Source organism: Sus scrofa, chromosome 13, assembly GCF_054392235.1.
Source record: "Sus scrofa isolate SSC_HxYL_T2T_F1_AM1 chromosome 13, Sscrofa_HxYL_maternal_Yorkshire_Landrace_v2.0, whole genome shotgun sequence".
Classification (NCBI taxonomy): domain Eukaryota; kingdom Metazoa; phylum Chordata; class Mammalia; order Artiodactyla; family Suidae; genus Sus; species Sus scrofa.
In genome coordinates this window covers 106176815-106191119 of record NC_139395.1, presented here as the reverse complement: position 1 = coordinate 106191119, position 14305 = coordinate 106176815, and the positions used below count along the sequence as shown (strand labels likewise).

At 40.0% G+C, this 14305-nt stretch overlaps 2 protein-coding genes across 38 annotated transcripts in view; one reads left to right on the top strand and one right to left on the bottom strand.

Moving 5' to 3' along the window:
- MED12L (mediator complex subunit 12L) overlaps nucleotides 1–14305 on the bottom strand; it is a 354400-nt gene that overhangs the window by 194489 nt on the left and 145606 nt on the right. The gene's annotated exons all lie outside the window — the stretch shown is intronic.
- Nucleotides 1–14305, top strand: part of P2RY14 (purinergic receptor P2Y14) — a 56716-nt gene that overhangs the window by 21568 nt on the left and 20843 nt on the right. The window contains exon 2 of one of the 3 annotated variants that reach the window (XM_021069621.2): nucleotides 9408–9511. The exons of 1 other annotated variant lie outside the window; for it this stretch is intronic. The gene's annotated coding sequence lies outside the window, so the exon portion shown is untranslated. Of the gene's footprint in view, nucleotides 1–9379; nucleotides 9512–14305 lie in introns of those variants that run through there. One more of the 3 variants, XM_084990064.1, reaches the window with a different exon arrangement.

Here is a 14305-nt window from a genome sequence, read left to right as displayed (position 1 = left end):
CATGAGGACACGGGTTGGACCCCTGGCCTTGCTCAGCGGGTTAAGGATCCAATGTTGCCGTGAGCTGTGGTGTACGACTCAGATGCGGCTTGGATCCTGCATTGCTGTGGCTGTGGTGTAGGTCAGCAGCTGTAGCTCCAATTCAACCCCTAGCCTGGGACTTTCCATATGCCTCGGGTGTGGCCCTAAAAAAAGACAAAAAAAAAAAAAAAAAAAAAAAGAAGTAGTATATGAACTCAATTTTGTGCCTCTGAATGGAAATGAGTCGCAAAAGTTGGCCTAGATATGTCTCAGCACCACAAGGACATACAGACTGGAATAGTATGGGGTCTACATCTTCACTATATCATTTTATAAAAGTAGAGCTTCATACCAAAAAATAAAAATAAAATAAAAAATTGAACTTAAGGCCAAACCATAGTGATTCGTATGTTGTCTACACACACAAAATGCCTAAAGCAAGTTAGAAAAAAATGACAGAAAAGGAAGTAACAAATATTAATTACCATCCAAATGCTATCTCTAAAGAGGAAGCCCATAATATAAAAATTTGTGTGAATTTCATCTACACCAAATGGTCCAGAGACACTTAGAAGACAGGCTGAACATGGGCCAGAGGAAAATTACAAAATACAGATCTGTAAATACTATATTTAAGCTCAATTTTAAAATCATGTTTTCTCCAAGCAATCATTATCTTTGACAGATAATAAGAAAGTCCCTACAATACAAACCTCCTCCAAGTTTTTTTCTTTTTTTTTGGTTGCACCTGCGGCACGTGGAAGTTCCCAGACCAGGGATCAAACCTGCACCACAGCAGAGACTCAGTGACAACACTAGATCCTTAATAAAGTGAGTCACAAGATAACCCTTCAAGATTTTTAGTTTTCCATCAAGGAAATGATATTTATGACAGGCAACATTAACTCTGCTCTTAGGTGGCTGAGTGCTGACACAATATTTTGAATAAATATTACCATGGGTTTTTGGAGACATCAACCCATGGATGAGGCTGCTTGGCACAGAGAGGTTAAGTAACGTGCAGGGGGATTCACAGCTAGTATGAGCCTGAGCCAGCATCTAACTAGGACAATCCACTCCAGAGACCTCCCTCTCAATTAGTCAGACACACTGCCTCTCACATCCTCACAACGACATGTCAACAAATGTTACGAATGCCTAAAAGATAAATATGCAGTGGCAAGATCCTATCAATATTTAGACTGAGTACAACATGCCAACTGGCATTCAGTAAAAAAGAGGATTAAACTGAAGCTGGAAATAAGAGCTACAGAGAAAGAATCTACAGCAAGAAGGCTTCTAGGCAAGATCACTCAGAAACCATTCCAAAAGGCTGTGAGAAAACTTAACAGATCGAAAACATCTACAATCTCTCACAATCATTTCCTTTTTAAAACCACACCATTTCTTATATTTCAGAAGCAGCTGTATCATGTGCTGCTTTTTTGTTTTGTTTTTTCAAACGAAGTGCTTCCAACAGAGTGGTAGGCACCCAAATCCCTGGCAAACAGTATATACTTCATACATGGGAGTTGACAAGTGATATCTGGTTTGGCAAATGGCAAGAGATTATTTAGCAAATTCAAACACTTCTCCCCCATATAACCCAGTTTAAAAAAAAAAACAAAACAAAACAAACAAAAACCCTCTGTCACTTCCCACAAAACCCCAGAATAGATTAATAACCAGTCGGCTGAACTAACAAAATATTTATAAAATATTCCACTCATATGAGCTTTTTGTTCTCACCTAAGAAAAAAATGTTTTCTGCCTTTACTTAGCTTCATCTCCTAGACCATTACTAAGAGAGACTCATCTGGACATTGCTAAATAATGTCATTAGCATAATAAGCTTTAGTCTTTCCTGCAGGGCAACAGACTGATGTGATTTCTGGCAATGGTGAGGTATTTTTGGAAAACAGGGTTTGCCTACATTAGGAAAAAAATAGCAGAACCCTACCGATTTCTCAAGTTGACTCCAGGGAAGAAAGCAGGAGCGTACTCAATTCATACTCCTTGTGGAGACTGGGTGGAAGGAGGGGAGGATCGACGAGTGGGAAAGGGGATGGATGTCTGGCTTCTTCACCCAGGGGTCCAGGGAAGTGAAAGCACTGAAGTACTGCAACAGGTCCACCATCTTTAAAGGCTCCCAGGCTATTGCGCCCATTTCTTCTTGAAATTACATTAATAGTTTGGAAATACTTTTCCCAGGGCTAAGTATGGCTAAGTTATCAGAGAGCTTTCCCATAACCAGGGTTACTGAGCCAAAGTCCTGCTCAAATTTAGATCTGTCCATAAAAATCAACATTTATTAAAAACGCAAAGCACAGCATTCAATTTCTACCCTATATTCAATGATAAAACAATTTCAAAAAAAAGTGTAACGCAACAATTAGCCTACTATCCACATTGGCCACCTACTGCGGCTGAGCACAGGAGTAAGAAAATTATTCCATTTAAACTTTCTAACAACTTTAATGAGGTAAGTGATACTAGACCCTTTGTAGGGATGGAGAAAGAGATGTAGAGAAGTTACAGAACTAGGACGAGGTCCTCAGGCTGATAAGAGGCAGAGCTCACTTCTGTACCCAAAGTTAACTCTAACCACATTACACAGGATTAACCGTAAAGAGACACAGATTAATCCAACCTCGACTCTGTCTCCATGCTAGAGTAGACAACTGTGTTGTAATTTCTTTCTTCATTTTTGTCCTTAGATGCTGAGTGTAGTTCTAGGGAAGGAGCTGGGGTGCTATTCTCACTGCTTAGGGTGCACTCGGCCTCTCTCTATACATGATGAACTCCCTGCAAAACAAATGCTGAACACTGTCTTTGCTTTTTTTTTTTTTTAGTCTTTTTGCTATTTCTTGGGCCGCTCCCGCAGCATATGGAGGTTCCCAGGCTAGGGGTCCAATCGGAGCTATAGCCCCCGGCCTACACCAGAGCCACAGCAACTCGGGATCCGAGCCACGTCTGCAACCTATACCACAGCTCACAGCAATGCCGGATCATTAACCCACTGAGCAAGGGCAGGGACTGAACCTGCAACCTCATGGTTCCTAGTCGGATTCGTTAACCACTGTGCCACAACGGGAACTCCTGTCTTTGCTTTTCGCCTCTTTTCATAAAAGGAAAAATCCTCTTTGGATTTCTTTCGGGTATTGAAAACAGGTACTAACATAAGTCTTTGATAAAAGCGAAGCAGGGTAAAGTAAATTTTTTGAAAAGCGAAGGTGATACTTGTATTCTTGCTCTGAGTGAACCCCTAGCCAAAGATGGCCAAAGGCTTCCATTTCAGGGATGGGGCAGGTTCTGTTAGATTGCTCTAAAGTCCCTAGAGAGGATGAAAAGGGGTGGGGAGTAGTCACAAATGTCTGTAAAAGGCACAAGGCAGCACAGATGCTCAGCCACTGCTGAAGGTCCTTATACCCCACATCCCTCTGTACAGCAATATTTAATCACTGTGAGCTTTTCTCCACTGATGCTCATATCTAGAGATGCTCCCCTTTGGAACTATGACAAAAGTTTGGGTAGATATTAAAGTCACGCTCTAACACGTGAGGGTTAACAGCGTGAATTCTCAAAACAGTGTTTTTACAAATGAATGAAAGCCCGTGAGTCCTCTCACATTCCCCCAGTTATTTACCTCTCACCTCTTTTCTCAGATGGCTCATTCTTACATGAAACTGGCCTCCCAATAGTCTCATCAGCTCCATACGCCAATCCCCAGCCTACCCTATTTATGACTCAGAAGCTTTTATCTGTTAAGTGATTGTCTGTATTTTTAAATGAATAAAATCAAAGGCCTTGCTTATCAAGTATAATAGAAGGCTTCTGGGAAAACTACAAGAGAGAGCAGCAACTCAATTTAGGCTTTTGGTAGCAGGTTAAGTTTCAACTAGGAAGAATAAAAACAAAAGCACAAAAACAGTTTTGGAATTGTGTTTACGTCATGTATGTGACTTTTTCAAGATAGCAATAATTGCAAGCTGCCAAAAACAAAATGCCTAAAATTGATAAGCTAGAAAGCCTCTTCAGTGAAATATAGCAGAAAACTATTAATAACAAGGATTTGTCAACACACATTTCCTCTACCTGCTTAAGATAATGTTAAGGAGTATCTCTCCAGTAAAAGTTGTATTACATACACATACACCTGGAAGCAATGTATTTTCTCTAAACACAGCTGCTAGCAAAAACACTTTTAAGCTTATTCATACACATATAATTAAGAACTGGACTGAGGTTTGGCTCAAATTATAATACTGAAATGATAACGATGGCTAACATTTACATAGCTTGTTTATATATTTTAACTGACTGTAAGTGGGAAAATGGGCAGCCTGGACTCAGAGAAAAGCCTGCCCTCATTAAATCAAAAGGGCACAGTTTCTCCTGGTCACTAGAGGTAGCTGGGGAATTGCAACCCCTTTAAAGGTAAATGATGAGCCTTGGTTATAAATAATATTGACACAGTTCTAATTATTTGAAAAGGGGATACTGACTTATCCAAAAATTGTGGGCATAATTATGTAGGTGAAGAGACGTATGGGAGCTAAATGTTCATCTTCCAGCAGAGACAAAAACACACACTAATGGAAGATAAGAACTGTCAGGTACATAGGAAACAGGGATCGGTACCCAAAAAAGAGCTTAAAAAGTGAAAGAGGTGGCCACTGGGGCATAGGAAAAGGACAGTGCTATTTTCCCCTATAAGTTTTACAAAATCATTTGATTTCTTAAAGTACATAAATGTGTAACTTTGGTACAGAAATTTTTTTTAAGAATTTAATCTGAACTCAATCTTGTTAGTAAAAAAAGAAATCAAAATTAAAAGGATGTCTAAATTTCTTGGGCCAGGAAAAGAAAGAAGGGAAAACAGTAGGAGTCCTCATTTGTTAAATATAACCACCTTCTTTTCTCTGAATGATCTTCCTTTCTCTCTGAGCTGGAGCCTCAGGAGAGAGGGTATTGGATTGCAAAGGGATAACATGCCAAGCCCAGGAAGCCGGCCTGGCAATGTGTGGTGACAGAGGCTGCAGAAAAAACACCTGCCCTCCTCCAGCCCAACGGGGTAGGTGACTGCATGAATAACATACTCAGGGAGCGTCAGCAAAGGACCCACCTTCGCCCCAAACCAGGAGAGACAGCCATTAACATCAGTGGTATGGCTCAAGGTCTGAGGAGTGGCCTAATCAGAACTCTAACTAAGCATCACAGGAATTCAAAGAGGGGGGAACGGGGAGTTCCTATCGTGGCTCAGTGGTTAATGAATCCGACTAGGAACCATGAGGTTGCAGGTGCGATCCCTGGCCTTGCTCAGTGGGTTAAGGATCTGGCGTTGGCAGTGAGCTGTGGTGTGGGTCGCAGACGCGGCTCGGATCCCGAGTTGCTGTGGCTCTGGCGTCGGCTGGCGGCTACAGCTCAGACTAGACCCCTAGCCTGGGAATCTCCATACGCAGCGGCAGCAGGAAAAAAACAAACAAACAAAAAAAAAAAAACAAAGGGGGGAACAATTCATTCATTCTTAGTAAGAAGATAAGGAAAAGTTCCATAAACAGTGGAGTCTGGGCTGGGTTTTAAGGGATGCACAAGAGGTCAACAGGTAGAGATGGAAGAAAGAGGCAATTCCAGCAAACCACCTGAGCAAGGCCAGCACCAAGAGAAGAGGCAGTGTGTGCGGAAAAGGACAGAGTCTCAAACACATCCAAATGCACATGTGCTGCTGTTGCCTGACTGCAACTTGGGAGACTGTGGGGAGGGGTGGGAGCCACCTGAGATGGATGGACAGACAGACTGCTCAGTAGTTTCTGGCACAGTGCAAAACTACAGGCATGATCAGCTAAAATACGGTAAAAGGGGCTATGCCCCTCAAGTTATCTGGTTTATGGGAATACGCCCTCCTTGTTGAAACTGGCCTATTTCACTCTGAACACTCTCAAATCCCAGACACTGATATTTATCTCATCATTTAGAGATCTTGTCACACCTGCAGGTTTCCCCAAGTCCTCAGCTAGTGGAGTCTGTTGATATTTTTTCCTTATAATCCCCCAAGAGGGTTGAATTTATAAGACTTAGAGATTTGAGTTGCAGGTACTTCCAGTTCTCCCTTCAGCTTACAAAGCAGAATATCACTATAAATGTACAAGTTCCTTTAAAAAAGAAATACCCCCCTCTTTGGCATTCTCATGTAGCACTTCTTACTTTCAACATTGCAATCACTATTTAACCCCATAAAACAGAACCAAGTTTGACCTGCACAGCCCCAGTACTGGTTTTAGTAAAAATAAACACATTTGAATCAAGGTTTTCTTTGGATCTGAGCTAATTCTAGGAATTACTGGATTACAAACAAACCATCCAACTGAATACTTATAAAAGTCAATTTATTTTTATATCATGGATCCCAAGTCTTCAAAAATAAAAGTAAGCACACTAACTTTTACTCTGGCCTTTATCAATGTTGAGAAGTCTTGTTTATGAAACATACCAAGCATTATAAGTAAAACTTAGAAGAACGAAAAGCTTCCCAGAGGAAGGGTAGGCCAAACCATGTCTGAGAGCAGTGTTTCCACAGGTTTAAGAAACAACTCAGAAGTGAACTAAGACAAGTTTACTCAACAGTTATGTAGTTATTTTTAGTTAAAAAATTAAGCACATAAAATCTGTAATTTCAAAGATATTTTTGCCCAGCATGAAGCTAAACATTTAATTTATAAGAAGACTCCATGTAAACAAAAATCGGATCTAGTGAGTAAAGCAGATGGCTCATGGATTTAATAAAAAATAAGACATGAGTACAAGTACCACCCCCTCTTCTCAAAAGTTTGCTTTATATCACTTCGCTTTTATGAAAGGCCTGTGTTAGTACCTGTTTTTGACAATCAAAAGAAAGCCGAAGGACTTCCCAGGGTGGCTTGGCAGTAACGAGCCCTATCAGTATCCATGAGGATACAGATTCGATCCCTGGCCTCCCTCAGTGGATTAAGGATCAGGCCTTGCTGTGAGCTGTGGTGTGGGTTGCAGACATGGCTTGGATCTGGCATTGCTATCACTGTGGTGTAGACCAGCAGCTGCAGCTCCAATTCGACCCTTGGCCTGGGAACCTCCATATGACACAGGCGCAACTTTAAAAAGAAAAAAAAGAAAGAAAGAAAGAAAAGAAAAAGAAAAAAAGATATCTCAAGATGATTTTTCCTTTTATGAAAAGAGGAGAAAAGCAAAGACAGTGTTTAGCATTTGTTTTGCAAAGAGTGGCAGTGTGCACCCCAAGCAGTGAGAGTGGCACACCAGGCTTCTTCCCTGGGAACTACTCGGCATCAAGCTTTGTGGTTTGCTTTGTTTTCTTTTCTTTTCTTTTCTTTTTAAGGCTGCACCCACAGGATATGGAGGTTCCCAGGCTAGGGATCAAATCAGAGCCAAAACTGCAACTTACACCCCAGCTCACCGCAATGCCAGATCCCCGACCCACAGAGAGAGGCCAGGGATAGAAGATGAACCCTCATGGATACTAGTCAGATTCATTTCCACTGCACCACAACAGGAACTCCAAGCCCCAAGAGCTTTGAACAGTGTCTGTGAGCATCTATGTGTTATCTCAATTTTTGTGCATACATTAGCAAGATATATCCTAAGATAAATTTCTTCTTCACTTTATGACATTCTGGCTTACAAAAGATTCCATAGGAATGCTCCACTTTTGGACAGCAGGGAAAACTGTACAAGAATGGCTGAAACTTTAGAAACAATTCAAATTCAGGAAAAAACAGATGAAAGGAAAAGAGAATTATTCCCGAAAATTATTCCAGGCAAAGGGAGAGGCCTAAGAACCAATGATAATTGCCTGAAGCTCAAAGAGGTCAGTGTCGCTGTGACATAAAGTTCAAGGCAAGCAGTGGCAGCAAGTGAGGAGTGTAAGATCACACAATACCAAGCCTGCCAAACAGCATGACCTTATCTTGTAGGTGATAGGGAACCCACAAAAAGGACATGGTCATGCTTGTATTTTACAGGGATCCCATTCGTGGGTGACCAGAGGGCAGACACTGTAGGTGGGAAATAGACTGGAGGCAGGGAATATAGGCAAAAAATGACCTTGAGTTTGGTAGGAACCATAGACAATATATATTTAGGTGTTTAAAAAAAATCACCAGGGAGTTCTCTGGTGGCTCAGCAGGTAAAGGATCTGGCTTTGTCACTGTTGTAGCATGGGTTTGACCCCTGCCTCTGCAACTTCCACATGGATAATGATAAGATGATGAAGGATAATTTAACGGTTTAAAAGGGACTTAAAGTCAAATCAGACCTTTGAGGGGTTTTATTTTGATAATGATAATAACCATGACTGGTCAATGAACATGCTGTCTTAAGACAAAGGGAAAGAAGCTGCCGCAATGAGTTAAGGTGAGGACACTGGTCCAAAACTAGATGAGTTTGAAGTAGACAGCATATGGGACACCGGGGCCTTCCTCCTGAGAGATGAATTATCACTGTATTAATCCAGAGGACTATGTAAGAAAAGTAAAGGATCCCAGCAACAACCTGTTGAATAAGGAAATAATCCAGAAATTAGGGTCAAACAGGGTGCACTGAGACCAAGAGTTTAAGAAGAAGGGATAAACTGAAGACAGATCAGGAGACTGAGCAGCGCCAAGTCAAGGTTGGTTACGTGTCAGGCTAACGTCCAGAGGAGAGCAGGCATGGGCAGGGACCAAGGCCACCCCTAGAACAGGGTGAGGCTAGAGAGGAAAATCACCCACGTCCAAAGGAGCCAGCTTTGGGGTCCTTTCCATCTCTGATCTCATCTGATGATTTTCTTGCCCTAGGCTGGCCAAGAAGCTCGGGAGAACATGTACTTAACACAGCCTCCCTACTCCTTCTCCCAGCACTGAAGGTGGGAAATGTTCTGGTCTCCCACATATTTTTGGTTTTCCAACAATGTTCAAGGAGTTAGTGGAGCCATGTGAATTACCACTTGAAAATACCTCCCAATAAATGCAGAAGCTATTCTTACAACAGCTTCCCAGGAAGAGGTCACACAGCCAGGCATGGGAAAGATCCAGCCTCCAGCTGACTGGAGCTCTCGCCTGCCCCAGCGCTCTCTCCTCTCTCTCCCTCTCTCTCTCTCTCTCTCTCTCTCTTTCCCTCTGCCTCAGAACCTAGTGTCATACCAGTTACTGTGTGGTCAGGCCTTGATAATTTGTCACCTTAAGCACAAATCAGATCTAGCTCACACAAGCACTTAGTAGAGCTGGGCTCCAAAGAGGACTGGACATCTGTGGTACTTGACAGTCAAGCCTTTGGCGAGATGTCAACATTTCATAGAGCACTTTAAATGTTTTGGTTTGAGAGCTAATGCAGCATTTCCCACCGGTCAACACGAGCAGCCCAGGCAGAAAGCAAAGTAGATTTCCCTCAGCATCAGATGTTACACTCAGCTGCTGATTCAACGTTGCTTACCTTCAGAGACCATAGGACACTGGAAAAATTGGTAAGTAAGAAAAGTCCATCCAATGTAGAGTATATTTAAATAATATTTGTTATTCCAATGTAAAATGGCTTTTGTGCTCAGAATGTCCTAAATTCTTTTTTTTTTTTTTTTTTAATGAACAGACTGATGAGTGAGATTAACAGGTGAGATTTGACTCTTCCAGGTTCAAAGACTAAGTCCAATTAACTTTTCTCTGTAAACATTCTTTTAAATTGCATGAAGCAAGACGTTCTTTCATGAGCAAAGGCTTTTGGAAATTCCTATTTTAAAAAATCTATAATCATACGGCTTGTAAAATATATGGCAGTATTGTGTGTGTGTGGATAGAGAGTTAAAATCAGCTTTGGATATGGTACAGAGCACAAATACAGCTGGGTTATGATTAAACCTCTGAGCTAAAGGAGTCCAATAAAGAACTAAAATGCTGGAGGGGGGAAAAAAAGAAGGTTTGGTTTAAGAGCACAGAAGGCCACAGCATCACTAAAAACTGAAACCAAAGGCAAAATACTTCATGCGAGGAAGAATTTTAAGTCTTCTCTGAAATACTAAATGCCTGGGCTACTGGTTTGGATTTAACGGTGAGTCACAATTTGATTTTCAAAGGAAAGAAACAGGAATTAAATAAGCCTCACAGTTGCTATTTTAGCTTTTATTAATTTCTTAGGTTTTGATTTTCATGTCCTTGATTCCTAAGTTCTGATTTCGTCCTCTGAGATTTCACAAAACATTTAAATATCAACCATGGATAGCATTTCTAGTTTTAATTTGTAGGAGGCAAGGACAGTACACAATTTGTACAACTTATTCTATTGCTTACTTTTCCAGAAACTCAGTAGTCAATTCCAAAAAATCCAAACTAAAGATAATTTTAAAATTTAATTCATGCTTTGTACAACTTATTCTATTGCTTACTTTTCTAGAAACTCAGTAGTCAATTCCAAAAAATCCAAACTAAAGATAATTTTAAAATTTAATCAATGCTTAGAAGCCATTCCAGTTTATTTTCCAGCCAAAAGGAAAATATCTTTAAAAAAAAAAAAAAAAGCCTTATTTTCTGGAGAAAGTGTAAGAACACTACAACTGAAGGAAGGCATAGATTTAGAACATAAGTTACCAGCAACTAACACCTGCTTCCCTCTGCCACAAAAATTTTTTAAATCACTAAACTTAGTATTTTTTTATTAAGTTATGACTTCCTTTTTAACAAATTACTCTCTACATGGAGAAACTGCAACCTCAAGTCTTCTAACTAATTTTCGTACCTACCACTTTCCTGCCTGTTCTCCCTGCCTAACGAGAGCATTCACAAGAGAAAATCTATATATCTATACTTAGACATAAAGGTAGGTCTCACACCTAACATAATTATAATGAAGAGACTGGCATATGCAGCATCTCTTTCCTCAGTTCCAGCCAACTCTCCGCATCAGCCCCACCCATTCTGGAGAAAATGCCTTGTGGCCTTCGGTGCTTCTTCAACACAAAACCTTTCAAACACTACTAGAGAGTCACGCAGTATCCTCAGATAGCCTGAGGAAGTCCAGAGTAAAAGTCTGTCTTGTAAAACATAGCCAGCATCTAGGCTTACTTACTTTTTGCCATATGTCCTTTGGTACAATTATATAAATTTTATTTTAACAGTTCAGGTAGAATTTTACTAATAACTACTAAATGTATTGGCATGATTCATATGAAATTGACATTTTTTGCAAATAAAAAATAGTCAAATATCAGCATTTTTATATGACTCAACCCAATAAAATAGAAGAGACAGCCTCAAGAGGAAGCCAGCCCCAGAAGCTGTGGGTAAAGGAAATATCAATAATGATCACTTACATAATTTTTATATGCCAGTGAGATTTAAGACTTATAATTATTCCCTTAGGCACTCCTCTGCTTTTAAAGCACAGATTCAGTTAACAAAATTGGGTGTTTCCAGCAGCCACATTACACTAGGAAAGAAGTTTTTTTTTTCCCACTTCTTAGGGCCATACCTGTGGCATATGAAGGTTCCCAGGCTAGGGGTCCAATTGGAACCACAGCTGCCGGCCTACACCACAGACACAGCAACACCAGATCTGAGCCGCGTCTGTGACCTACACCACAGCTCACAGCAATGCTTGAGAGAGGCCAGGGATTGAACCTGCATCCTCATGGCTGCTAGTCGTGTTCTTTAACACTGAGCCACAGTGGGGACTCCCAGAACTTCTGTTACCAGCTCTGTTACTGATTAGGAAACTAGGGGTCCGGAAAGGTCCAATGATTCAAACAGGATAAAATAGCTAATAGAGGCCAAAGACTGAACTTAAAGGAAAAACGCATCTGGCTTCAAGTCCACTGCCCCTTCACCTACTCCATCTTGTCTCTGACCTAAGGAGATAAATGTGTCCAATAAAAATTTTGATTTATACATAAAAACAAATTAGAGATGTAAGATTGTGCAGGGCTGCTCTGCCCCTTAACTAGGTATTTACGTAACAATGGCAATAAGCACATTGTATAAAATAGTCAATATTATTGAGACTCAGATTTTTAGAGAGGCAATTTTTGCATGGTTGAAAAAGCTGGCACTTAGCAGACAAACAGCTAAATTTGAATCTACTCTGACCTTGAGCTACATTTTTTCAGCTCCTTTGCCTTTCTGACTCTCTTCTGTCCCATCATTTATAAAACATCACAATAAAGCTACTACCCCAAAGAGCAACTAAGATACTGAGACATGCTAGTACCTGGCACATAGGAGCTACTCAATAAAAATGGAATTCCCTCTCCCTACCTTGCTAGTAACTTATTAAGTTAAAGGTAGTACTGGCAAGAGGAAAATCCCACAGTTGCTCTCTGACACTCACAGGGCCAAGTAAGAAATCACAAAATAAGGGGAAATAAGCACTTCTCCCAACTTGCCTCCTATCATTTCTACAGAAAACTGGGCATTCTGTAAGTACCCAAGTGGTGAGTATCTATCAACACACCCCCTGAGTGCCAACTACCCTCAGTGACCACTGTAAACAAGTAGACTGGTTCTTCCAGGCCAGAACAGTGGGCCTGGCAACAAGGGAGCCTAGACATCTGGGTCAGGACCCATGAGCCCCACAGGTGGTGGTCCTATACAGAAAGAGGTAGGAGGAAGGCATGAGAGTTACTCCTTGCTTAGTTCACCTGTCTGGCGGGTTGATGGATAACCAACCAAACAACAACCCGAACTTAAAAAAAAAAAAAAAAAAAAAAGGAAGGAAATTAAAGAAAAGATAAAGAAATGAAAGAAATCTGATGTGTGAGAGTTACCATGAGAGACCAGGGAGTTTTACACATTTAATCACTCTTCATAAAGGTCTGATGTCTTTTTTTTGGTATTTACAGATGGTTAATATTACTGTTTAGTACACATATGGATGAAGAGCTGACATATAGCAAGCCAAACCCCCCAAAAAACCTTATTAGAAAATAGAATAAAATATATTTCAGCTAAGAATTGTCAAACTTTGGGTCTCAAGAGTCTTTGAACACTACTAAAATGCCCAAAGAGCCTTTGCATAAGTTATACCTCGAAATGTTTAATAGATTAGAAATTTAAATTGTGAAATTCATAGAATTTTTAATTCATTGAAAAAATAGTATCAAATATTAACATGAATAATATTTTTTTGTGAAATATAATCATATTTTTCCAAAAAAGTTCTAGTTAGAAAAGTGGTATTATTCTACGTTTTTTGCTTATCTCTTTAACATCTGGCTGAAAACAGCTAAAATTCTCATACCCATTTTGGCACTTGATCAGTTTCAAAATGTAGTTTTAGTTAAAGTACACTGAAGAAAATCTACTCTCTCACAGACATGTAATGGGACAAAGAAGAAATATCAAGAGCTTTCTGGATTTTCTTCCTTGGTACCACACAAAAATTCAAAAAGGGGCAGTTTCTTAAAGGCTGGTTGCAAAGCAGAAACTAAGTTCACATATATGAATATTTCTGTTACATTAAAATCCTTCAATGTAACTTGGTCTTTGAAGAAATCTTTTATTCCAGCCAGATTTTATACCATATTATCATTGTTCATTTAGAAAGGTACATTCATCCAGGACTTCAAAGTATAGATACCTTTCATTACGTAGTATCAAAATCTAGTATTGGAGTTCCCTTTTTGGCTCAGTGGTAATGAACCCGACTTATCCATGAGGACACAGATTCAATCCCTGGCCTTACTCAGTGGCCTTACTCAGCTGTGGCTGTGGTGTAGGCTGGCAACTGCAGCTCTGATTTGACCCCTAACCTGGGAACTTCCATATGCTGCAGGTGCAGCCCTAAAAAAAGGCCAAAAAAAAAAAAAGAAAGAAACAAAAAACAGTATTAATATTGGAACTGACCTCAGTCTAAACACTGGAAATTACTGCCATTTGTTTTCCTTGACTTGAAGGCTCAATTCATTCAATCTTGAGAAAATGATGGCCAAATACCCAAGTCTGAATTACTATAATTTGTGTATCATTTTTCCAAGTACAAATAATGTTCCATGAAAAAGCATCTAACTCAGTATGAAACTCACTCAAGTGTTGTTCCTCTAAACAACCATCATCTGCAGCAACAATGTCTTGTGAACAATTCCTATTAAAACACTTAAAAGATACATACTTTAAAATTTAAACAAATGAACAATATGTATTATTTCATCATGGTCATTCTAAAGTGAACTTGGCTTTTTTTTGTTTGTTTACTAAGACCATGTGGCAGTAAGGTATGCAACGACTACATGACAGACAATTGGGTACATAGCTTTGATTTGTGCTGACATACCAGC